We start from the raw sequence: 26,394 nt of genomic DNA on the forward strand, positions 1-26,394 counted from the left end.
AATTAACCTACTTAATGAAACGTCAACTTTCCAGATTCCATTCATTACCCACTAACCAAATCTACAACAGCAACAAGAATCGCCACAACAACAACAACAATTACAGCTACAACAACCACTTTACTGACCAGTTCTACAGTACATCCATGCACACATGCACACACACATGTGTGTTTGTAATTACCCACATGTTTTCACATACCACTAAATCAAAGGAAATGAAATTTATTGCCTCTTTAGCGACTTGAAGATGTTGAACAGAACTTGTTGTCACTAAAGTGTCTAAAATTTGATAAAATTGTCCACTAAAGGGATGTGAAGAATTTTTTTTTTTTCTATTGTTAAAAATATTGTTTTCAATTGTCTACAAACAAAACCAGGCTGAGATAATGCATTCTTCCAAGAGTGAATAAAATAAATTCTCAAATTGGAGGGGTTGAAATTCTAACTGGGGATGAGGTGGGGGGCTAAGCACCCGATACCTCCCCTGCTGCAATGTATCATCAGCATATATCAGCAGAAGACCACACATGGATATGTTAGCAGAAAGTTCCAGGAAGATAGTAGCATTGATAATCAAAGCAGTCTATCATGAGCCAACAACCAGATTATTAACTCTCACTTTGAAGGGTATGCGTTTGCAATCCAGGAATAGGAAATATCAACCAAATACCTGATGCACAAAAGGGCAGAGACACAGGCAAAATACCAAAATATGATAACCGATACAAACTTTATTGGGGTAACACTGAAAATATCACCCACATAATAAGTAGTTGTCCACAAATGTCATCACAGTATTAGCTGCCAATGAGGCATACTGATGTGGCTAAGACATTGTATAATGAAATCTGTTGGAAGGATAACCCTGAGGCCAAAGAAAAAAGAACCCACAGTATGGTAGAGACCACAAACACTCACAATAAGAATGAGTACTGATGAACAGTCCCAGTGAAAATCTTAATAAAATGTATACATAATAGACTTGACACGGTGATTTGGGACAGAGAATAGACACTGTACAGTAATGGAAATCAGCTGCCCAGCAGATGTTAACATAAAGCTGAAGATCAATGAGAAGGAAAATACCTATGCTGAACTGTTGAGAAATCTACAATTACTCAACTCAGATTACAAGTTCACATTTATACCTGTAATTACTAGGGCACTGGAATATGCAACACACTGCCTATGTACCAATCTTGAGAAATTAAGCTTCTCAAAACAAGGAAGGAGAAAGCTGATTCAAAAACTACAGATCCAAGCTATCACTGGAACTGTAAAAATCTGTAAAACTTTTCAGAAGTTTATCATTCAACTATATATGAACATGTCTAGACATGCAACTATATACATGAGAATACATACAGAAAATTAAACATACAAATCTGCACATGCACTGACCCCAAATACTGCATATATACACACATATATGCAAAAATACCTTGTTGATGTTGTTGAACTTTCAATGAATGAGCTTTGGATCTGGGTTAGAAAGCAGCTCTTTCTCAACTGGCAAGAAATCTTGAAATAAAACTGAATAATGACATACATACATACAGACAGACAGACAGACAGACAGGCAGGCAGGCAGGCAGGCAGGCAGGCAGGCAGGCAGGCAGGCAGGCAGGCAGGCAGGCAGGCAGGCAGGCAGGCATCAATAGGATCTATGTGAGATGAAGTGATTGCAGCAGAGGAATATGATCAATCCAAACGACTTTTGAATGTCGCATTGTATCACTCAGACAAAAGAAAGAAATGAGTATATTCCATGCATACTCAAAAATGAGAGCAACAACATCCTCAGAGTTGGAGAAGATCTACTAAGCAGGTACTCTGAGAATATTTCTGTCTCATGCGACCCAAGGGAGGCTGGGCTGACCTGCCTAAACAGAAGCAGACATCATACCAGCAAGCTTGAGGGTAACAACAGCATTAATAGAAAGAGTAGCCTCTCCTGGACCTGTGAAAAGTACATTACATCCCACCTGCAAGGATATGTCTTCACTATCCAAGAACAGGAGATAGCTACTAAAAACCTAATAAACAAGAGGAACAATGATACCACCAAACCTCCATGTTGTGATAGAAAATGTTGGCTCTGCTATACATGCTTGGAAAATATCACCCACATCAGCAGCAGCTGCCCCAAAATGTCTATACAATACTACCTGCCTCTGAGGCATGATACAGTTGCAAAGGCTATTTACAATGCTATCATCAGGAAGAATTGCCCTGATGTAGACATCAAAGGTACATCAAAACCAGCAAGTATTCACATCTTTAAAAATAAGGAATACTGGTGGAACACTCCAATAAAAACATCAATTTAGTGTAAACATAACAGATCTGATATTGTTCTGTGACACAAGGAACAAAAGTCATGCACTGTTATAGAGGTCAGCTGCCCTGCAGATATAAATGTACAATCAAGAGTTCAGAAAAAAGAGAATTAATGCAGAACTTACAGTTGTTGTACCCTGACTATGAATTCTCATTTGTACCTATCATCATACTGCATTAGATTATGTACCAACAAATTTACACAAAAACCTAGAAATACTAAATTCTTTGAAGAAAGAACAAAAGAAATTGATGCAGATTCTCCAAATCACATCAAGTCAAGAACATACTTGCAAACACTGGGAACTCTCTCAACTCCAAAAGTCTTGTCCCTTTGTTAGCAACCAGCTTGAACTCTCTCAAATAAAACTCCAAGAAAAATACATACATACAAACATACATGCATGCATACATATATACATACATACATACATACATACATACATACTATTTGTATTACATGATCGAACGCACGTGTCATCCTTGCAAGTAAGTTTTTAGCTTTATATTTCTGACGCAACTCTATCTATCTTTGTATCTTTCTCTCCCTCTCGTTCTTCCTTCTGTTGTTCTTCACCTCTCCACTTCACTACTATATCTCTCTCTTCCTCCCTGTCCCTCATTGCTCACCTGTATTCTACTCCTCCTCCTTTTTCTTCCTCTACCACTCTCTCTCCTTACCCCTCGCTGGTCACATATGTCCGGCTACTACTTCCTTTCATATCTTGGCCATTGCCAAGCTCGCATGAACATTCCTCATCTCTCTTCCTTCCAGTTCGTTGCTTCACAGTGTTCAGTATACACATATTTTTTCACGTCTGGTCGTACAGCCTTTCTTGTTTATTTTCACTGTTTCGTTTTCCTGTCTTGTTTTCTGTCCGCCACTACATTCCTCCATGGTACAAATTTAATTTTTGGCCCATGAGAAGAGCCATTTTAACAATGCGTCCTGCCCTAACTCTTCGAAATGCTTAGTTTTAGAATGGTGGCAGCTGATGAAGGAAATGTTCTCTATGTGGCCTGTGTGTTTTCTGTACTCTGTTTATCATTTTGTCCATGATTTTTGCAACCTCCTGTACCCAGATAGGCATCTATATATACATGTAGATGTAGGTATGTACATACATGTACGTATATATGCATATATTCACATATTATTTGTATTACATACATACATACATAAATAAATACATAAATACTTACAAGCAAAAACACCCTGTTGTTGATGTTGAAATTCCAATGAAGGAACCTTGGATCTAGGTTAGAAACTGTTCTTTCTCTATTGGCAAGAAATCTTGAAATAAACTGAATAATGACATACATATATACATTCATACATTCATAATTCATACATACATCAAGAATTTATGTTGTATACTATTTGATATATCTGTATTAGTCTGTGTTATTCATATATATCTGCCACAAGTTACAGTGTGTTATTTCTCTCAGAATTTTTTTAGTAATGTGTGTGTGTGAGTGTGTGTGTGTGTGTGTGTGTGTGTGTGTGTGTGTGTGTGTGTATGAACATACATGATGCTCTTAAAGAACGGAATCAGAAATTATCTTGCATGCCAAAAACTGAATTTTTTTCGGGTGTGTGTGCTTTACGCATTGTATATTATGAATTTGCAGAAAAACATAAAGCGGCAGGGAGGATTTTGTCTAAAATTTTCAGTTTTTACTTTTCCAAAAATTCTTTCAGATATATGTTTCAAAAAGTTGCACATACTTTTGATGAATAAGTGTTTCATGTTTAAAACTGAATCTGAAATAATTTTCACAAGAAAGTTAAAACTGAAAAGGAAGGGAAATAAGTGGGGAAACTCATATTTCTTTTCTCTTAAGAAATTACGGTTTTTGTGGCTCCAAATAACATCCATTCATCCATCCATCCACCCATCCATCCATCCATCCATCCATGTCAGATTACTTGAATCCATATATTGTGACTTAAAATTATTTTGTTCAGTATGTATGTATGTATGTATGTATGCATTTATGTATGCATTTATGTATGTGTGAAAGCACATGGCTTAGTGGTTTGGGTATTATACTCACTGTGGTTTTAATCCGTGAACTAGACGATGTGTTGTGATCCTGAGCAAAACACTTCATTTCTGTTGTCAAAAACGAGTGATCCTGCAGTGGTCCGGCGTCCCATCCAAGATGGGAATGTATGCACCACAGAATCTGAGAAACTGGCCCAATGAGTGTATGGCTCAGGAAGAATTTTTGATCCTTCTTTTGTTTGTGTCCATGTATGTATAGATGTATGTATATATGTATGTATGTGTATGTATGTGTGTGTGCATGTATGTGTGTATTATTTATGCATATGTGCGTATGTGTGTATGTATGTATGTATGTATGAATGTATGTATGCATGCATGTATGTATGTAAGGATGCATATATATATGCCTGTATGTGTATTCATATATGTATATATATATATATATATATATATATGTATGTAAGTATGTATACATATATATATATATACATACATATATATTTGTATGTACCTATGTACATGTGTACGTATGTACATATGTATGTGTTTGTATTTATGTATGTTTGTATGTATGCATTTATGTATGTATGTATGTATGTATGTATGTATGTATGATTGCCAAAATACCCAATAGCGTAATTTTGTTAAAAATCATTATTTAGCAAATAATTCTACTCTTTGATATTCATTATTCAATGAAAAGGTATATTTAATAATTACAATAATTAAAAATAGAAAATAACAAATGAATTTCCGACAGAAAAACAGAAAAAGTATTCAAAAACAAATAGTAATTTCTGATAGGAAAAAGAAAGGCCGTCTGCTGTTATGGAGTGCGCAGGCTCAATATAAGTTACCGCTGATTACTTCCGGTGTTGCTGCTGTTCTCGTCCATGTGGTGAGTGTTGTGGTTTATAGTTGTTAGTTACTTAAGTGCGAGCACATTATTCAAATATGTATATATATATATTTGTAAATGTATATAAAGAATGTGAATATGTATGTATCGTTACTGTCAGATGTCCTATTTAATTGACGTGTGACAATTCAAGTTCGTCGTTTTTTTTTCTGTTATATATTATCAATGAATTAACCAATTCACCTTGGTAAATATCCTTGAAATAAATATACTTAGTTCATGTCACACATGGACATACACACATCTATCTATCTATCTATCTATCTATATGTGCACATACACAAGAAGCCGCTTATATTCATGGATAATGTTAGAAGATCGTTATCGTTTCAAAATTAGTGAGTCCCAAACACAGTGTTTTAAATATCCTGTACTTAATGAATGCCATTTGCTTGTTATTGTAGAAAAGGCTCCGCCGCAATGAGCGACTTCTATTGCGTGTTCGTATATATATTTATATATGTGTATGTAGCTAGGGGTGAGACGACACACACTCTAGCCACGCCGTTATATACATGTGTGTATATCTATCTATCTATCTGTAAGTGAAAATTATTAAATACACAACTATGAAGTACAGATAGCTAACACAATAAAAACAGACTTTATACTAATATTTTGTAAAACCTGCAGTCTTTACATTTATTTATGTAGTTTATCTAAGCCGGTCCAGTGGCCTGGCCTCGTACAGCCACTTCTGTGTGTATATGCGTGTATTTAATCAGTGAAATTGTGTGTGCGTTAATTAAAACGTCTTCTGACGAACTGTTTGCCATCTCACTGTAATTCTTACTTTCACTTCTCTAACATCTCTTCAATCAAATGAGAATAGTGGGAATATCACATACTCATATTTTTCAGACAATCTCTACATAGTCGCTCGCTAAAAATACCAGCTAAATATCCATCATCTCACGTTACCGCCTTAAAATGGAAGGACATTAGGTTCGGAGAAAAAGTACAGGATGATTTCTGTTGGGAAATTTTTGATCATTAAAAATAACAGTCAAATCTTCCATAAATCGCACCGACTACTCTTTATAAAAAAGGTAAATACTTCTGGTCTTTAATATAAAAGACGAGATCGTCACTAAAATAAGTAATCAGTGCTGATATGGGTTCGTCGACTATATTAAGTTTTGTTTATCATTAAGACTAGTGGAATTGGTTGAGTGACAGGTAGTTATCCATACATCATTCTCTAATGCATCTCCTCATCCACAGAGTCACCTTGAGGCGCAACCTCTGCTGTCTCCACAGCCAATGTGAAGGCCTTCCACCTTCTGGCCCCTATGCTGCCCAGCATGTAAACTCTGCAGAAGAACTGGCCTGCAAAGTTTCTTATCCCACCTCACTATGATCACACTTTGCTTGCCACCCATTGCTTTGACATGGCACCACTAGGTCAGCATATTTCCTTCTCTTTCTCTCATTTGCATCTTCGATGTGGTCCTCCCTGGGAATGGAGTGTTCTAACAAAACCATCTGCTTGAATGCTCCCGAGAGCAGCACCATATCTGGTTTAGCGACAGTTTCTGAGAATTTCAGATGCTTCCCCAGGTTAACTTTCAGCCCTCAGTGTTATGCTTTTGATTGTAGGCCCAGCAAGATGGACCTGGTTGATGAGATCTTCACACCAGCCTTGACAAAGGTGACAATCTTCATTGCGCAAAGATGCTTGCAGTTGTTAATCCCACTTCAGACTGTGTCTGCTATGACCTTGAAGACCTGGTCATGCTTCCAGTGATCGCATCCTTCTCTTAGAGCTTTTGGACAGCTACTGAAGATGTACTCCAGGGTTCCTCTCCTCAGGCACAGGAGAAAAGCTGGTGACTCCTACTTTTTCCACTAGTACTAGTTGGAAGGGTTTGGCAGGACATCATGAACTACCTTAATTAGGAATCTGGTGGGGCTCTATTTTCCAAAGGTCAGATCATGAGATTTTGTGTGCCACTTCTTGGTCCCATCTTAGCTAGGTTCCATGATGCCTCATCCCATTACACTTGTTGGCTTGTGCCTCGACAGATGCTTGCACCTCATTCTGGCTCAGTAGCCTCCTTTCCTTTCACCTTGTCAAAGTATAATGCTTACAAGTTCTCTGTGTTCTAGCCATGACTTTGCAGCCTTAACAGCCTCCACTGCTCTCCACTTCCATCCTCTTCTGACCTTAATAATAGCCTGAGAAACTTTAGAATTGCTAGAAACTTTAGAATTTACCTCTCCTCTATTGGTCACTACAAATCTTCTCTTAGGCTGTGGAGAGGGAGCTTCAACTTGTTCTTTCCTTACACCTCATGTCAAACATATCCTGCTTCCATGAACCCACCTCTAACACATTTTACAATGAGAAACAACAACCTAGCCTTGTTCTATATCCTTAACTCTTTAGTATTCAGATTACTCGGTTAAATATAATGCGTATTTATTCATATTGTTTGAAATTAATAATGCACCATCTTATGACTTCAAGGTTTTGATGATATGATTGTTTATTTTTAGAATGGCATTGTAGAGTAGGTGTGAGACACCTAGCAATTTTGAGCATAGAACAAGTAGAATATTTTGGCCAGATACAGCCGCTTTAAATACTAAAGGGTTAAGACAGTATTGCACTACACTTTTCCTATGCATCAACAAAATTCACAACTGAAACTCTCTACATTACAGAAGGAATATAAATGGAAGTTATGCATGATGCCTTTTATTTTGTTTTGTTGGTGGCCCATTTAGAAGTTGAGACATTACTTGAAGCTCAGCTTGCAGGACCATTTTCTATTGTAGCCTTACCATTAGAAAGCTGCCATTTTCTTCAGTATAGGTTATAGTGTATTTGCTGACAGTCCAGTGGACTGGACCATTAGACATGAAAATATATATTAGCAACAGAGACAATTTTAATATCAAGAGGGACATCTGCATTTAATAGGACATCCACATTTAAGTGGGATAAATATTACCTCTTGGTATTAATACTGCCTCTGTTGCTAATATATATTTTGTACGTCCTAACTGAGGAAAACAAGCTAACTGACTAATTGCAACACCAGCACCTGTTCTGGCACTGTCAATCTATATATCTCTGGGGATAAATATTAGACATGAAATGTCTGTTTCAATGACAGAACACCCAGTTGGTTGTGGAACATGAACTGTTGGCTGTTCCACTGAGACATTGCCAACTGATTGTCTTAAATAGATTCAGGTTTCCTCTCTTAAGAACAGAAATATTGGAGTTTTGTGATAGCACTGTTTAATAAATTTATCTTACTTGATAGTTGTGACCTAATGTCATCAACAGAAGTTGTTATATTTGTACTACCTTCATAAATAAAGTTTATTGTTTCATCTAGAAGTCTATATTTAGTTACAGTCAATCTGGGAATACATGCATGTACACAAATCCCACCAGTATTAACTTTTTTTAAATTTATCTTTCTTGGGTCAATAAAACAATTAACATTCAATTACTAGTCAATTTAATCAATTATACCCCAACTGTCAATTTTTTTGTCCACTTGCTTATGTTAAAAATAATTAATTGTGGTTTTTATTTGTTTAATTTATTCTCAAAAATTTTTCATCTTGCATTTCCTTGATCTTCTCAATAATTTCATTAAAGAATTTGAAAATCATTTCATGAGTTTCTGCATCAAATGAATCATATGGAGTTTCTGATATTGCTTTCTAGGTTGTGTGAGAATTTAGTGATGAGATGTTCAAAATGATATTTCCAATATTGAAGTAGCTCAGCTGTGTTTGTACATGGTTTGCCATCTTTATATTTCATTTTCACCAAATGGTTTTCTCCTTTTTACCTCCATTTCACAAACTGACTTAAAAAGACTGACTGTTATTATTTTTGGAGTTAGCTTCACTAGTCTTGTTTTGTCTTACAGGGTTTTTTGTTTTTGCTCTTTAGCTGCTTCATTCAGTTTATTGTTTCTTTGGAAGACAAACTTTATGCCAGCTGGCCCAAGCTGCAGCAGAAGTGTGAAAGCACTTCCCAACTGTATTTCAAACATCTGAGCCAAGTCTTTATCAGATTTTATATTTATGCCATATTGTTTTTTGATATCTTTCATATTTTCTTATGCTTTTTGTTTTTTTTGTGTGTGTGACTCCAAAAGTTGCCTAGACTTCAAAATGTTTAGGACTTAACTCAAACTAAATGGTATTGTGCTCTACTGTTATGTTTTTTTTTATGCATATTATTCTGTCTATTTCTTTACCATGTAAATATAGTTTCAATAGTTTCATTTTCCTCGTTGTTGCCTTGAGATAACCTTAGTTCACATATATCCTTAACCACCACATATTCATTTATTCAAGTTTATCACACAGTCACTTATTTCTCTAATTTTGTCATAGATTGGCTGACCAAAAACTCTCAGATTTTTCATTTCTGTTTCACTATTATCGACATTTGCTGTTTCGTTAAATTATGCTACACAAATCCCAATCCCAACAGAATATTTTCCTCCCTCGTGTTCTGACCATACTAACTCTGGCACCCCCTCTGTCTCACTCTGTCTCTCTCTCAGCCTCACTCTGTCTCTCTCTCAGCCTCACTCTGTCTCTCTCTCTTCTGATTACCACTTGCTTCACCAAGATTTCCTCCCCCGTCACCTATATAAACTAGTGCACACACTTGGATTCCCCTACTCGATTTTTAAGACCTCCGCCGAAAGAATACGTATCCAGAAGATGCTCTCGTCTAAATTTGCTAGTTTGCGGTACAACCAACCTCCCACCCCCTCCACCCGTACCAGAAGTTCCTATACTCTGTCATCCTTTGGTTGTCTCCTACGAACACTTCTAAAGGCTTTACGCCATCCCCACCCCTACTTAAGGCTTATCTCCTATGTAAGGTAGTGATCATATAGTGCATAAATTTGATGGTGTAGTGTATGCAGGTTGAATTGAAGGCTATTGTTTGGTTATGAATTCTGTCAAATGCGAGCTTTCTTTTCACGGGCCCACACCTCCCACACCCTCAAGATTGGCACTCTCAACATCGGCACACTGAAAGGTAGGTCTGGTGAGATTGTAAGGTGGAGAGCAGGTTGCACTAGGTTCCTCATAGGCAAAGAACACAGGTACAAAATTTTCTGGGCAGGGAACACTGACGGGGTCAGGGCGTAGGTATACTCCTTGCGGAGAAATGGGTTGATAAGGTAATCGAGATAGTCAGAGTATGCGACAGAATACTTAAGATTAGATTAGTGCTTCATCATGGGTTAGCAACCATTATCTCGGCTTATGCCCCTCAGCCAGGGCTACCTGATGGACAGAAAGACTGATTTTATGACACCCTCTTGCAGACTACCTCGTTGACGAATGACAGGGACCTTCTCTTTCTGGCTGGTGACTTCAATGGACATGTTGGACAACATACAGGGGGCGTACATGGAGGCTACGGTTTTGGTTCCTGCAATGAGGAAGGAACCAGGCTGCTGGAGTTCTGCAATGCAAATGATCTTATGGTTTGCAATACTAACTTCAGGAAACCCCTGCCAGTCACCTAGTCACCTACCATTATGGCAGACACTCTAGCCAAACTGACTACATTCTCGCCAGAAAAAAGGAAAGATGGCTGCTTATAAATACCAAAACCTTCCCAGACAAAGAATGTATCCAACAACATAGACTGATAGTTAGCAACTTCAGGATCAGGGCTAAATGGATGCCCAGAAGATGACCAACATAGAGGAGAAGGGTCTGGAAGCTTTAAGAGAAAAGAAACAGGCTTGGAAGAATGGTGGTAGCAGGGGATTGTATCAGACTGCCAGAAGGGAAGCAGATAAGAAAAAATTTGCCAATCTTCTACGCCATGAGGACCAAAGACTTGAGGTATTTCGTGTTGCAAGACAGTGTGTGAGAGAGAATTGTGATGTAAGGAAGAAATATGTCCGCATGTATGATGGTTCACTCGCACTAAATGAGGCTGCAAAGAGAGAGGTTTGGAGACAACACTATGAAAGGTTGCTCAATAAAGAGAATGAATGAGAGAAAGGAAGTCTGCCAAATGTCGACCCAACAGTGGGACCAGCTATCCGAATTGACAGTACCTTGGTAGATAAAGCAATTAAGAGTATGAAGACAGGGAAAGCCCCCAGCCCATCAGGAATCACCGCAGTGATGCTCAAAATATCTGGCAATGTTGGCTATAGCCTAGTCACCTGTATAGTTCAGGTGATACACAATGACTGGTGTAGCAGCACCTTAGTCAACTGCTACAGAGGTAAAGGTGACGCTTTAGATACAAATAATTACAGAGGTATCAAGTTGTTGGATCAGGTAATGAAGGTCGCGGAGAGGGTCATAGCCCAACTAATTAGGGAGAGAGTCAGTTTAGATGAGATGCAGTTTGGTTTTGTGCCAGGGAAAAGCACCACTGATGCTATATTTCTGGTAAGACAGCTGTAGGAGAAATACCTAGCCAAAGATAAACCTCTGTACCTGGCTTTCGTTGACATGGAGAAAGCCTTTGACAGGGTTCCCCGATCCCTTATCTGGTGGTCAATGAGGAAACTAGGGATAGATGAATGGTTAGTGAGAGCTGTGCAAGCCATGTACAGGGACGCTGTCACTAAGGTGACGGTTGGAACAAGTACAGTGAAGAATTCCTGGTAGAGGTAGGAATCCACCAAGGTTCAGTCCTCAGCAGCCACCTCCTATTTATCATAGTCCTCCAAGCAATAACAGAGGAATTCAAGACAAGATGCTCCTCTATGCTGATGACCTTGTTCTAATTGTTGAGTCACTATCAGAACTAGAGGAGAAGTTTCAGGTGTGGAAGCAAGGATTAGAATCGAAGGGCCTTAGAGTTAACCTAGCTAAAACCAAAGTCCTAATAAGTAGGAAGGTAGATAAAACACAAACTCCTTCAGGTAGATGGCCCTGCTCAATATGTAGAAAAGGCATAGGTAGAAACTCTATAAGATGTACCCAGTGTAAGCTATGGACACATAAGAGGTGCAGCAATATCAAAGGAAGGCTAACTGGGAAGATAGTTTTTGCATGTGGCAGATGCTCAGGAGCAATAAACACTGAAAATGTGCAGAGAACAACTTCTGCCACATTTCAGGGAGAAAAACTAAAAGTAGTTGATAGCTTCCATTACCAAGGTGACCAAGTCAGTAGCTGGGGTGGGTGCACTGAAAGTGTAGCTGCTAGAATAAGAATAGCCTGGGCAAAGTTCAGAGAACTCTTACCTCTGCTGGTGACAAAGGGCTTCTTGCTCAGAGTAAAAGATAGACTGTATGACGCATGTGTACGAATAACCATGCTACATGGAAGTGAAACATGGGCCGTGACTGCTGAGGACATGCGTAAGTTTACAAGGAATGAAGCCAGTATGCTCCGATGGATGTGTAATGTCAGTGTGCATACTTGAGTGTAAGTACCTTGAGAGAAAAGTTGGACCTAAGAAGTATCAGATGTTGTGTGCAAGAGAGACGACTGTGATGGTATGGACATGTGGCAAGAATGGATGAGGATAGCTGTGTGAAAAAGAGCCACACCATAGCGGTTGAGGGAACTTATCCCAGGAAGACCTGGGATGAGGTTGTGAAGCACGTCCTTCGAATATTAGGCCTCACCTCGGCAATGACTAGTGACCGAGACCTTTGGAAATATGCTGTGCGTGAGAAGACCTGGCAAGACAAGTGAGACCATAACCCGTGGCCTCTGCCAGGGGTGTAACCAGCCCACTTATGCGTACCTTTCCTTCATTGGAGACTAAACTCTGCTTGTGAAGACCTGTTGAGGCAAGTGAAATCGAAATCAAATGCGATGACTGGCATCCGTGCTAGTGGAGCGCTAAGAGTACCATCCAAGCATGATCGTTGCCTGAGCAGCTGTCTGGCTTCCATGCCGGTGGCATGTAAAAAGCACCATTCGAGCGTGATTGTTACCAGCGTCACCTTACTGGCACGTAAAAAGATAATTGAGCAAGGTCATTGCCAGTGCCACTGAACTGGCTCCTGTGCAGGTGGCACATAAAAAACATCATTTGAACATGGCCGTTGCCAGTACCACCTGACTGGCCCTCATGCTGGTGGCATGTAAAAGCACCCACTACACTCTTGGAGTGGTTGGTGTTAGGAAGGGCATCCAGCTGTAGAAACTCTGCCAGATCAGATTGGAGCCTCGTGCAGCTATCTGGTTCGCCAGTCCTTAGTGTTTGACCTAAGTATGTTTTATAATTATTTAATACAAGTTATTGTGTTGGGCACTGAAAGTTTTTAATATTTACTTTTGTTGTATTTAAATCATTTTGTGGCATGCTGTCTTGTCACTTAGATACTATGTACTAATTCCAGTGTGACCGTATAAAGTATATTAATTACATGTCTGCAGCTATATGTAAAAAGTGCTCATGGATATGCCTTGTTTGTCATCAGTGAATCAGTAGGTACTGTATTGAATAATTCAATGAAGGCCAATATAGTATTCTATCTCTGATTAAAATAAATTCATGTTGAATTTTTTGTGAATTGTAGCTGTTTAACATTCGTGTCTTATGTGTGGCTTTGTACACTAACATGTAAAACATGGTTATGGATATACATGTAGTAGTTTGCCGTTTGTTGAGTCAATAAATATCCATTACATTAAAAGATGTTTATTTATACTATATTGAATAATTCATTGATGGATAATATGCTGTTTTATATCCATGCTTTATGAATAAGTTGATCCTGTACAAAGCGCTGACAAATGAATTTCTAAAAGTTCACAACTCTGAAAAGAAGCTCAGCAACAAAACCAAATTCATGTCACATCATCTATGAATTAAGTTGCCCCTGAAATGTCAATACAAACAAAATAAAACAAGTATCATGTAAATTGGACTAGTAGTTATTGAGATATTCAGAGTTTGGGGGTATAAATACCCAAAACGGTGCATAATGGGAAAGTATTCTGAATATAACTTCATCCTGAAAGGGAAGAAATTCTAACCTTTTGATTAGACACAGTGACTTGACAACAAAAAGATACAATTTGCTTTTTACAGTATCTGCTTCTATTTTCGCTTTTGTTAAATATGATATTTTAATCATTTAGAAATATCTTTAAGTGAATGTGATTTCAAAAATGTAAGTTGTTTGTACAACAAGTATATATATTTTAGCTTTCTTTAATGTTTTTAAAAATTATTCTCAAGTGAATACTGTTACAAAAATATTTTTTGGTATATTTAAAAAATATTTTAAAGTGAAAATGACTTTAAAATACAGTAAATGTTTCGTAAAAGACCCATTCGTCCTAGTGTGAAATAATTTTTTCCATAGGTTTTTCTCGAGTGCTACCACATAACAGTTATTTGTGATAAAGGACCCGAAATACCTGTTATTTGGTAGCAGGGTATGCAAGAAATAGCAGCCAAATCTTTCCTTTTTTGGGGAAAGGAGCTGTTTACGTGTGATTTTGATGTCACATTCATTGAAAGCATGCGAAATAACCTGGAAAAGAAAAAAAACTCCACAAACAAAACTCCATTGCTGGGAAATTTAGACTTTCCTGGTAGCCCAACAGGTCATTGGTAGTCTAGTGATAAACTAAAGCTACCTAACTTTGTAGCAAAGTTAGTTACTAGTATAGGTTATTTAAGTGTCAGTAATTGCATAGTTGCTGTTTTTTTGTTTTTTTGTGCAGACAGCTACTGTTCCTTTTGTTCAGATGTTGCAGTTCTCTATGTGCAGGCAGCTACTTTCTGTCTGTATATCTCTCTCTATCTGTCTTTCTGTATCTCTCTCTTTTTCTCTCCAGATAACTACAGCTATCTCTGTAGTCATTCATTTGCAAAGAGCTGCAATTTTATGTAGGTAGTTGATGTCCTACCTGTTGGTTACAGTTCCCTTGTCCTGTCTGGTCACATAGCTGAAGCCCTTCTTGTACAGATAGTTACGTTTCACTCTGTCCAATAAATCTCTAAACTTTGTCAGTATTATAAAATTTAAAATGATAATTGTATTAATAGCTTTATTTACTTTAAGATATCAATGTGTCTTCATTTGTTTCAAAATGTAAATGTATTTTTAAAACTAGATAAATGATAGAAAATGGCTTGAATTACATTCTTTCTTTAAAATTACTACGATTGTTTCAACACATTTTACTCTCATGGTACATTGAGGAGATGATGTTATTAACATGTTGTTTAATCACTATCATCCATCCAAAGTGTAAGACGTGCTTCTTCAGGTGATTTTTTTGTAATAAGTCCTTCATTAGATCATACTGTCATTTCACAGTGTGAGAATGCATACTCAAAGGAGTGTGTTATTTTCTGTGGATGAGCTTTGCATAACATACTCCAATGTTTTTACCCAAATCTTATTTAACTGTTTAAAACTATGTTACTGTAGTGTAATATTGAAGCTATGGTGCAAATTTTCTGCAAGTCCTGTAACTGACTATGAAGTGACTAGTTATAAGATTCTTGCTTCTAATAAATGATCTGCTTTCCCTGAAGTTGTCCACTTACGTTTGTTCATGAGGAACATCATCTACATCAGCTTCACCCATCTGGAAGTATTTATGATGGCCATGGACACAGCTCCTTCCTCCAAACTGATCAATTAAATTCTTTTTTCTGTAAATGAACTCTGTAAAACACTACAAGGTCTGATCAAAAAGTATTGAGACTGGTAACAGAACTAAAGTATGCAGAATGAAGCTGCTTGGCATAGATTGATCTTGACCTCTGTCATGCATGCACGCTAAGTTATAATGTTCTTGCTTACTCCATTGTTTATAGCAGTGCTTAGAAGTAAAGTATGTCAAATGTGGTCATCTCACCACACCACAGAGGTTCCATTCTTGACCATATCAGAGAAAATTGAACAGAGACTATGCATCAAGTTTTGCCAAAAGCTTAGTGATACTTGCACTCTTTTTCCTTTTCCTTTTCCTTTTCCAAAGATCAAATCCCACTACAAAAGGAACAAGATTTCAAGACATCAAGAAAATGCAAAGAATGTGGAGAATATTTAAAGTGGTGTCAGTGAGTGTAATATGAGAGTACATTGAATTAGTGAGTATAACATGAAGGTGTAGAAAGTGAGATTAGTGAATGCAACATAAGGGTATATAATGTATAGGTAATGAATGTAACATGAGGGTATGTAAATTAGGGTTTGTGAATGTAGCATTTGGTGTCTATAAAGTGGAGTCTGTGTGTGTGTGGTTATATAAAATGGTGTTAGTTGGTGTGAGGTTTAGAGTACATAGTGATTTGAGTGGGTGTGGAATAAGTGTATCAAGTGAGGTTAGTGGAAGTAACATGAAGCATGTGCAAAGTGAGGTTAGTAGGTAAAGTGGTGGTTAGTGCATGTACTGGGGTCAGTGTAATCGATGAACCTCCTCCCCCGAAATTGCTGGCCTTGTGACAAAATTTGAAACCATTATTGAGGTTGTGAAGGTCATTGTCCCTAAATATGTAGTAGAAGTGGGCATCAGTTAGACTGCGAATGTCATTGTCAGTGTTTGTTCAAATCGCTTTTAATGAATGTCTTGCTATTGTCAGTAATGGTGTGGGGATAAGTATGTTTCTGCTATAGCAGTTAATTCTTCAGAGTTACTGCAAAAGAAACTATTCTACTAATGGAAACTTTTGACATTCATTCATTTTCTATATATATAGCATAGAGTGGGTGGAGTGACAGTGTTGTGAAAAGTGGTTGCATCAGAAGTGTGTTCTATAGTATGGGTAGGTCAGAAATGTAGCATAGTGTGAGTTTAGTAGAGAAACTAGTTTCTCATATTAATAACTCTGTCACATATCACTGATTGCTTGTGATAAATGTTTATTCCACTCTAAGGCCTGCCCCTCCTCGCACATAGTAGCATAAAATCAGAATTTATATTTTATGCCAGAATATGAAGACATTGCAAATGAGAGGTTATACGGTTATTCAGAAAATTCATAAAACATTGGGAAAATGTATTTTGTCATAAACTGTTTTTAGAAAACATCACTGATGTATTATGTGTTTGTGTTTGTGTGTGTAAGACAGAGAATAAACTAGTTGTATTGGTGATGCTGTAAAATTAGTGGAACATCTCCAGAAAGAAAATACAACTGATGCAAGGAAATTGTGAAAAATTTAATATTCACCATTTCAAATAGTTTGGATACACTTATCTTACAGTTGGGTCCTTATTATCATCATCATTTAACAACCATGCTGGCATGGGTTGGATGGTTTGACAGGATCTGGCAAACCAGAAGACAGCACCAAGCTCCACTGTCTGTTTTGGCATGGTTTTTATGGCTGGATGCCCTTCCTAATGCCAACCACTTTACAGAGTGGACTGAGTGTTTTTCATTTGGCACTAGCACTGGTGAGGTCTGTTTAGGCATGATTTTTATGGCTAGATGTGCTTCCTAATACCGATCACCTTACAGAGTGAGTTAATGCATTCAGAATTTAGAATCCACATCTAGAATGTTAGGTTCCGTGGAGTAACTACAGTTAGTTCTTAGAGCATGAAAAGTAAGAAATTACCTTTTTATTCTATATCAAGTTTTTGTCAACATAATATGGCTATAATACACTTGTTATCAACACCAGGTCAACCCTGAACCAGCAAACCGATATGGTCAGAGGTATTTCAGTCATAACCATCCTATCCTTTAGCCTGGTGCAGCCTTCTGGCTCGCCAGCCCTCAGTCAAGCCATCCAACCCATGCCAGCATGGAAAGCGGACGTTAAACGGCGACGATGATGATGATGATGTGTATCTAGAATTGCATTATCTTATTTGTCCTTCCTTTTTTTAAGATCATAAAATGTGATTTGTGGTAGATTTTGCTATGAATTTTTGTAGGGTTGAGCAATGACAGGAATTCTGTCATAGCTTGTAATACATTTTGTTGTTAGTATTGATGTACATATGTGTGCCTATAAAGCCTTGGGTTTACCCATACCTTGTGACTGATATCAGATTGACAGAAACTGTATAGAAGCTTGTTAGATAAAGTTTACAAGTAATTCAAAGGTTTGGTCTAGTTGCGCACTGTCGTGATGATTTCACCTTAGAATTGTTACATTGTTACAATGTACAGCTGTTGGATAAGCATTTCCAATATGTCTGTTATAATTGTGTTGTTGCTGCTGTTGTGAATGCAGTTGGTCATGAAATCATATTTTCTCAAGTAATATTTTTAAACAGAGTATATTTCTATTTTTGGATTCCTTCTTTTACATACACGCACATCTCTTTCTTTTCTCTCTGTCATGCCCCCACACTCTCTCTCTCTCTCTCTCTCTCTCTATATATATATATATATATATATGTGTGTGTGTGTGTGTGTGTGTGTGCACAGACATGCATGAAAACATGTATGCACTATCATATATACATACATCTCTCTCTCTCTCTCTCTCTCTCTATATATATATATATATATATATATATATATATACCATTGCAGACATATTCTCATACTCCTCTACATAGTCCATAGAAATACATACATTGAGATACAGAAAAACAAACAAACAAACACACGCACACTCTCTCTCCCCCTCTGATCGGTTTATGCATGATTGGTCTGCAACAGTAATGGCAGTTGCCAGATTTAGCCACTAATGCCAAACATTCACCAAATATAGTGATGGCATCCTCATTGATTTGTCTGTAACTGTTATTCTGTTATTCCAGTACTTCTCTAATAATCATTCTTCTTTTACTGATCTTTGCTCCATTATTCTACAAATATTGAAGACGTTTCATTTGTTTTGAAGGATTCCTATTCTGAAGACTTCACCTTCATTTCTCTTCCATATTCAGTTAATTTGATCTATTATATTATTGTTGTTTAGGCAGCGAACTGGCAGAATTGTTAGAGCATCAGAAAAAAATGCTTTGCAGTATTTTTCCACCTCTTTACATTTTGAGTTCAACTCCTGCCAAGGTCACTTTGCATTTATATTTTTGGAGTTGATAAAATAATGTACCAGTCTAAGTACTGTGGTTGATGGTATCAACATGTAATTTTCTATGTATTTTTTTTATTTAATTACTGGCCTTGTGCTTAAGTCTAATATTATTATTTTACAATTCATGTAATTCTTTTGTTGTAATATTTTATGTAATTTTTTTTTTTTTTGTAATTACTGGCCTTGTGCTTTAATCAAAAATTATTATTTTACAATTCTATATTTCTGAGATGAGGAATTTTATATATTATGTTGTAGTGGTGTCCTCATCTTGGTTGTTTCTTTCACTAAGTTTCAGCTGTGTATGTTCCAGCTTTCTTCAAGTGTCTTGTGATTCACCTTAATGCATTGCTTGGGATTGAACTCAAAACCTCTAGTGACTACACTACATTAACCAGTGCCTTCATCCACTACGCTATGCCCATAGGAAGTGTTAGAGTAAATTTGTTTAAGGTTTATAGACTTCCATTGATGTCTTATGTTGGTTCTGTACTGGTTGGATAATATAATTCTGAGATGAGAAATTATTTAATATTATGTATTAGTCAGAGTTTTTGCTTTCATTACATTTAATTTGTGTACATTCCGGCCTTCTACAGGTGTCTTGTGTTTCACCTTAGTACCTTGCCTGGGATTGAATTCAGAACTTTGCTTTTCAGCCATCTATAGTCTTTGAAATAATTACAGTTAAACACTGGAGATTATTTAATGAACTTTCTATTACTCTTTGTACCTATATTAGAAATTATTATTTGATAATGCTACTATCAACTACTAGTTGATAATGCTTGAGAAGGATTTCAGTGATTGTGTATTTGCACTTCATTTGTTTCATTATACAGCTTACATACATACTTACATACAGTATACATATATATATATATATATATATATATATATATATATATATATATATATATATATATATATATATACACTCATACACACACACCACACATTATCTAGCTTATACATTATTTATTTCATTATACAACTTATACTGTGAAGGTAGTCTTATATAAACTTGGTGCCAGGTAAGTTTCACATACAATGTCAGAGTTTTACTCTGGGAACATCTCACCTATTGCATTCTTGCCCAACCTTGAACTGATGACACTTCTAACAGCTGGTGGCTCTTGTGTGACTCAGAACAGCTGTACATTTTCTCTCACTCAAAAGATTTCGATTTCAGATTTTTGAATTACAGATTATCAACCATATTATATTATTTATTGTATTCATTATCATTGCTAAATGTGTCAGAAGAGTGGAGTGACAAAAAGTAATACTTTAGACACAATATTTTTATGGTATTCAGTCATGTACCCTTGTATTCTAGTTCAAATCTTGCCAAGAGTATCTCCCCATTGTTTACAAATTTATTTAAATTTATAAACTATATTAACCCTTTAGCATTTAAACTGGCCAGAATATTCTACTGGTTTTATATTGATACTGGTCAGATCCAGCCTTTCACACCTACCTTCAATGTCATTCTAAAAATAAATGATCATATCATCAACATTTTGGAGCTACAAAATAATTGATGATTAATTCGAAACAATGTGAATAAATAAGCATCAGATTTGGCTAATCTGAATGCTAAAGGACTCAATGAATCTTGTCAATGTAGACCATCTTTAGTGTCTCTGGTTTTTATTTTACATATCATTACTTTATATATTATAAATTAGTACCACACATATCTTGGGTGAATTCAGGTTAAATAATATAACCCGTCAGACATAGTTATGAGCCTTTTGTTGACAAATATTGTACAACATGTCAAGAAGCCTGGATGTACTCTTCCAGTTGACTGCAAGCATAGGACACCACCTTTACTGATAATGAGGCTGTTGGTTTGTTTATACTCAGTGAACACATAAAGACTAGGTGAAGTACAAATGGACTCACACTAACACACATAAGCACAAAGTCACACACACACATATATGCACACGTGACAGGCTTCTTCAGTTTCTGTGTATCAATTTCACTAACAAGATATTGTTTAACCTATGGTTATAGTATGGGATATTAGTTGATGACATTCACAGTGGGACTGAACCCCTAATCATATGGTCCCGAGCAAACTTCTGAACTACAAGTACTGTGTGTGCATATGTGTATGCTTATACATATGTGTATGTGTATATATGTATGTCTGTATATATATATATATATATATATATATATATATATATTGTTATCAGGTTATGAAAGTTACAGAGAGGGTCATAGCCCAACTAATTAGGGAGCGAATCAATTTAGATGAGATGCAGTTTGGGTTCGTGCCAGGTAAAAGCACTACTGATGCCTTATTTCTAGTGAGACAGTTGCAAGAGAAATACCTAGCCAAGGATAAACCTCTGTACCTGGCTTTCGTTGACATGGAGAAAGCCTTTGACAGGGTCCCCCGATCCCTTATCTGGTGGTCAATGAGGAAACTTGGGATAGAAGAATGGCTAGTGAGAGCTGTGCGAGCCATGTACAGAGATGCGGCCAGTAAGGTGAGGGTTGGAAATGAGTACAGCAATGAATTCCGGGTAGAGGTAGGGGTCCACCAAGGTTCCGTCCTCAGCCCCCTATTATTTACCATAGTCCTCCAGGCAATCACAGAGGAGTTCAAGACAGGTTGCCCCTGGGAGCTCCTCTATGCTGATGACCTTGCCCTAATTGCGGAGTCACTATCAGAACTAGAGGAGAAGTTTCAGGTGTGGAAGCAAGGTCTAGAATTGAAGGGCCTTAGAGTCAACCTAGCTAAAACCAAAATCCTAATAAGTAGGAAGGTAGATAAAACACAAACCCCTTCAGGTAGATGGCCCTGCTCAGTGTGTAGAAAAGGAGTAGGTAGTAACTCTATAAGATGTACCCGGTGCAAGCTATGGACACATAAGAGGTGCAGCAACATCAAAGGCAGGTTAACTAGCAAGTTAGTTTTTTTTTTGTTTGTGGCAGATGTTCAGGTGCAATAAAGACTGCAAACAAACAGGAAACAACTTCTATCTCATTCCAGGGTGAAAAACTAGAGGTAGTCGATAGCTTCCGCTATCTGGGCGACCAAGTTAGTAGTGGGGGTGGGTGCGCTGAAAGTGTAGCTGCTAGAATAAGAATAGCCTGGGCAAAGTTTAGAGAGCTCTTACCCCTGCTGGCGACAAAGGGACTCTCACTCAGAGTAAAAGGCAGACTGTATGACGCATGCGTACGAACAACCATGCTACATGGCAGTGAAACATGGGCTGTAACTGCTGAGGACATACGTAAGCTCGCAAGGAATGAAGCCAGTATGCTCCGTTGGATGTGTAATGTCAATGTGAATACCCGTCAGAGTGTAAGTATCTTGAGAGAAAAGCTGAACATTAGAAGCATCAGTTGTGGCGTGCAAGAGAGACGATTGCGCTGGTATGGACATGTGGTGAGAATGGAGGAGGATAGCTGCGTGAAAAAGTGCCACACCCTAACAGTTGAGGGAACCCGTGGAAGAGGTAGGCCCAGGAAGACCTGGGCTGAGGTGGTGAGGCAAGACCTTCGTACATTGGGCCTCACCGAGGCGATGACTACGGACCGAGACCTTTGGAAATGGCCTGTGCGTGAGAAGACCCGGCAAGCCAAGTAAGATCGTTGCCAGTGCCCCTGGACTGGTTCTTGTGCGGGTGGCACATGAGATGCACCATTTTGAGCGTGGCCGTTGCCAGTACCGCCTGACTGGCTGTTGTAGGATTTTCGAGCGAGATCGTTGCCAGTGCCCCTGGACTGGCTTGTGCGCGTGGCACATAAAAGACACCATTTCGAGCGTGGCCGTTTTCGTGCGGGTGACACGTAAAAGCACCCACTACACTCTCTGAGTGGTTGGCGTTAGGAAGGGCATCCAGCTGTAGAAACTCTGCCAAATCAGACTGGAGCCTGGTGTTGCCATCCGGTTTCACCAGTCCTCAGTCAAATCGTCCAACCCATGCTAGCATGGAAAGCGGACGTTAAACGATGATGATGATGATGATGATGATGATTGTCATCATCATCATCATCATCATCATCATTTTCCATGTTGGCATAGGTTACATGGTTTAACTGGGACTGGTAAACCAGAGAGCTGTACTAGGCTCCAGTCTGATTTGGCCTGATTTCTTCAGCTGGACACCCTTCCTAATGCCAAGAATATAGTGGGTACTTTTTACATGTCACTGCTACTGGCCGCAACTATGACTATAACTATAATTTCTCTTGGCTTGACATGTCTTCTGGAGTGCAGCAAATCACCAAAGGTCTCAATCACTCATCATTACCTCTGTGAGACCCAGCATCTGAAGATCCATGTCTTCCTGGGTCTACCTTTTCCACAGTTTCCCTCCACAGTTAGAGATTAGTACTTCTTTATGCAGCTATTCTTATCTATATGCTTCACATGACCATACCAATACAGTTTTCTCCCATGATGCCATTTATGCTGAAATTTTCTTTCATGATGCTTACACTCTGTTGTACGTGCACACTGACATTGCACAAGCAGCAAAGCATGCTAACTTCGTTTCTTTCAAGCCTTCTCATGTCCTCTGCAGTTATAGCCCATGTGTCACTGCTGTGCAGCATGGCTGTTCATGCTCAGGCATCATACAATCTACCTTTCATGCTGAGGGAGAGGCCTTTTCTTACCAACAAAGGTAGAACCTCTCTGAACTTTGCCCAGCCTATTCTTATTCTAGCAGTTACACTCTGAGCATCGACCTCCACTGCTGACTTGGTCACCCAGATAACAGAAGCTATCAGCTACTTCTAAATATCCTCCCTGGCATTTGACAAAATCTATTTTCTGTACATTTCTAGTTTTTACCGTACCTGTGTGTCTGCTATGCACAAAGACTAATTTCTCTGGTAACCTTCCTCTGGTATTGCTGCACCTCTTATGTGTCCATAGCTTGTACTGGGTACATCTTATGAAATTTCTACTTATGCCTTTTCTACATATCGAGCAGGGCCATGACTTTGGAGGGATTTGGGATTTGTCTGTTTTCCTACTTACTAAGAGTCTTTGCTAAATTGACTCTAAGGCCTTTTGATTCCAGACTTTGCTTCCACACCTGAAATTTCTCTCTCAAGCTCCTGTAGTGATTCAGCTATAAGAACAAGGTCATCAGTGTAGAGAAGCTCTCAAAGGTAGCCCATCTTAAATTCTTCTGTTATTGTCTGGAGGACTATGATGAACAAGAGGGTTGAAGACTGATCCTTGATGAAATCCTACTTGTACACTGAATTCTTTGTTATGCTCATTACCAACCCTCACTTTACTGATTGCATCCCTGTACATGACTTGTACAGCTCTCACTAACCACTTGTCTATTTGCATTAGCCACCAGATAAGGGAGCAGGGGGACCCTGTTGAAGTCTTTCTCCATGTCAATGAAAGCCAAGTACAGAGGTTTGTTTTTGGTCAAGTACTTTTGCAGCTGCCTTACCTGGAGTATAGCATCAGTGGTGCTTCTCTCTGGCACAAAACCAAATTGCATCTTATCTAGATTAACTCACTTCCTAATTAGTTGAGCTATGATCCTCTCTGTAACTTTCATCACCTGGTCCAACAATTTGATACCTCTGTAATTATTTCTGTCTAAGGCATCGCCTTCACCTTTGTTGCAGCTGACTATAGTATGACTCCCACTTGTATAACCTGATTAACTATACAGGCAACTAGACCATAACCCACCCTGCCAGATATTTTAAGCATCTCAGCGATGATTCCTGATGGGCTTCCCCTGTCTTCATATCCTTCATGATTTTACCTACCAAGCTACTATCTATTTGGATTGCTGGTCCCTCTGCTGGATTCACATTAGGCAGACTCTCCTTTTCCCATGAGTAATGTGTGTGTGTGTGTGTGCCTTTGTGTTTTCCCCCACCATTGTTTGACAGCCAGGTTTGGTGTATTTACATCCCTGTAACTTAACAGTTCTTCAAAAGAGACTGGTTTAAATCACCAGGTTTAACCCTTTCATTACTAACCCAGCTGTAGCCGGCCGAAAAATTTTTTGGTTCATAAGACTAACCCGGCTGTAACCGGCCGAGCGTACCCATTGTTATTTAAATGTATATTTGAACCCAAATCTCGTTAGTACATTCGTTAAAACACCTGATTTCACTTTGCAAACTGTTGAGTTATTGTCTCCGACATTGTTTGGCGTGATATTTGAACTCAGTGAATTTTGGAAGATTTTTTTCCACATTTTTTGCGGCGTTAATCTTTTTCAACTTTGAAGATGGAGAGGAGTTTCATGCTATCAAGCAGTGATTCCGAATTTGAAGGTTTTTCAACAGAAGATATGGAGATATCGAAGAAAAGAATGAATGAGCTACAAAAGCACGTGAATCGGATATTTCTGTATCCGAAACTGAAAGCAGCGACGGCGACAGCGAGGATGATTTTACACCAGAAAAAGATTAAAAAATATTTTTATTAACAATTTTTCTGAGGAAACAGGGTCTACCCATAGTCTTTCTCAGGAAGCGAAACCTTTAGACTTTTTCATGCTTGTTTGAAATGATTACTGCGGAAACAAACCGTTACGCAGAATGCAAACAAACTGGAAAAAAAAGATAGCTTGGGGTTTCCTGCAATTGTAGATGAAATATGGGCATTTTTTGCCATAAATATTATTATGGGTATTAGACAGTTACCCAGAATAACAAATTACTGGAGCGATCAGGAACCTTTTGGCGATGACTATATTTTCAGTATTATGAACAAGTACGATTCGTGAAGCTAAACCAATATTTACATGTGAGAGACACTAGCAGTACCCCAGAGACAAAAATTATGCAATAGAATTGATTAAGAACCCTTTCTTTAATTATGTTCCAAATATCACATTAATATGTTGATAAATAAAAAAGTTACAGGTATTTAATGAAACTAGTGTAAATTCATGATTATTTTAGAATTTAATTGAAACTCATGAGGGGTGTATTTTGGTCAGAAATATAGTAACGAAAGGGTTAAAAGAAAAATTTAGTACTGGGGTTGATTCATTTGACTAAAAATTCTGCAAGGCATGACCACAGTCTAATGACTGAAACAAGTAAAAGATATATATGTGTAAGTATATGTGTGTATATATATTTATATATGCACACACACACACACACAAATATATACAGGGGCAGTTAGTAGCAGGGG

The 26,394-nt window shown here is 37.9% G+C and overlaps 1 protein-coding gene across 2 annotated transcripts in view; it reads left to right on the forward strand.

Moving 5' to 3' along the window:
* Positions 1-5,145: 5,145 nt before the first annotated feature.
* LOC106873715 (transmembrane protein 126A) overlaps positions 5,146-26,394 on the forward strand; it is a 99,072-nt gene continuing 77,823 nt past the window's right edge. The window contains exon 1 of one of the 2 annotated variants that reach the window (XM_014921191.3): positions 5,146-5,256. The gene's annotated coding sequence lies outside the window, so the exon portion shown is untranslated. The remainder of the gene's footprint in view (positions 5,257-26,394) is intronic. The other variant, XM_089366711.1, reaches the window with a different exon arrangement.

The sequence above is a fragment of the Octopus bimaculoides genome, chromosome 19 (genome assembly GCF_046866305.1).
Source record: "Octopus bimaculoides isolate indiv1 chromosome 19, ASM4686630v1, whole genome shotgun sequence".
In the NCBI taxonomy this organism is placed as follows: Eukaryota; Metazoa; Mollusca; class Cephalopoda; order Octopoda; family Octopodidae; genus Octopus; species Octopus bimaculoides.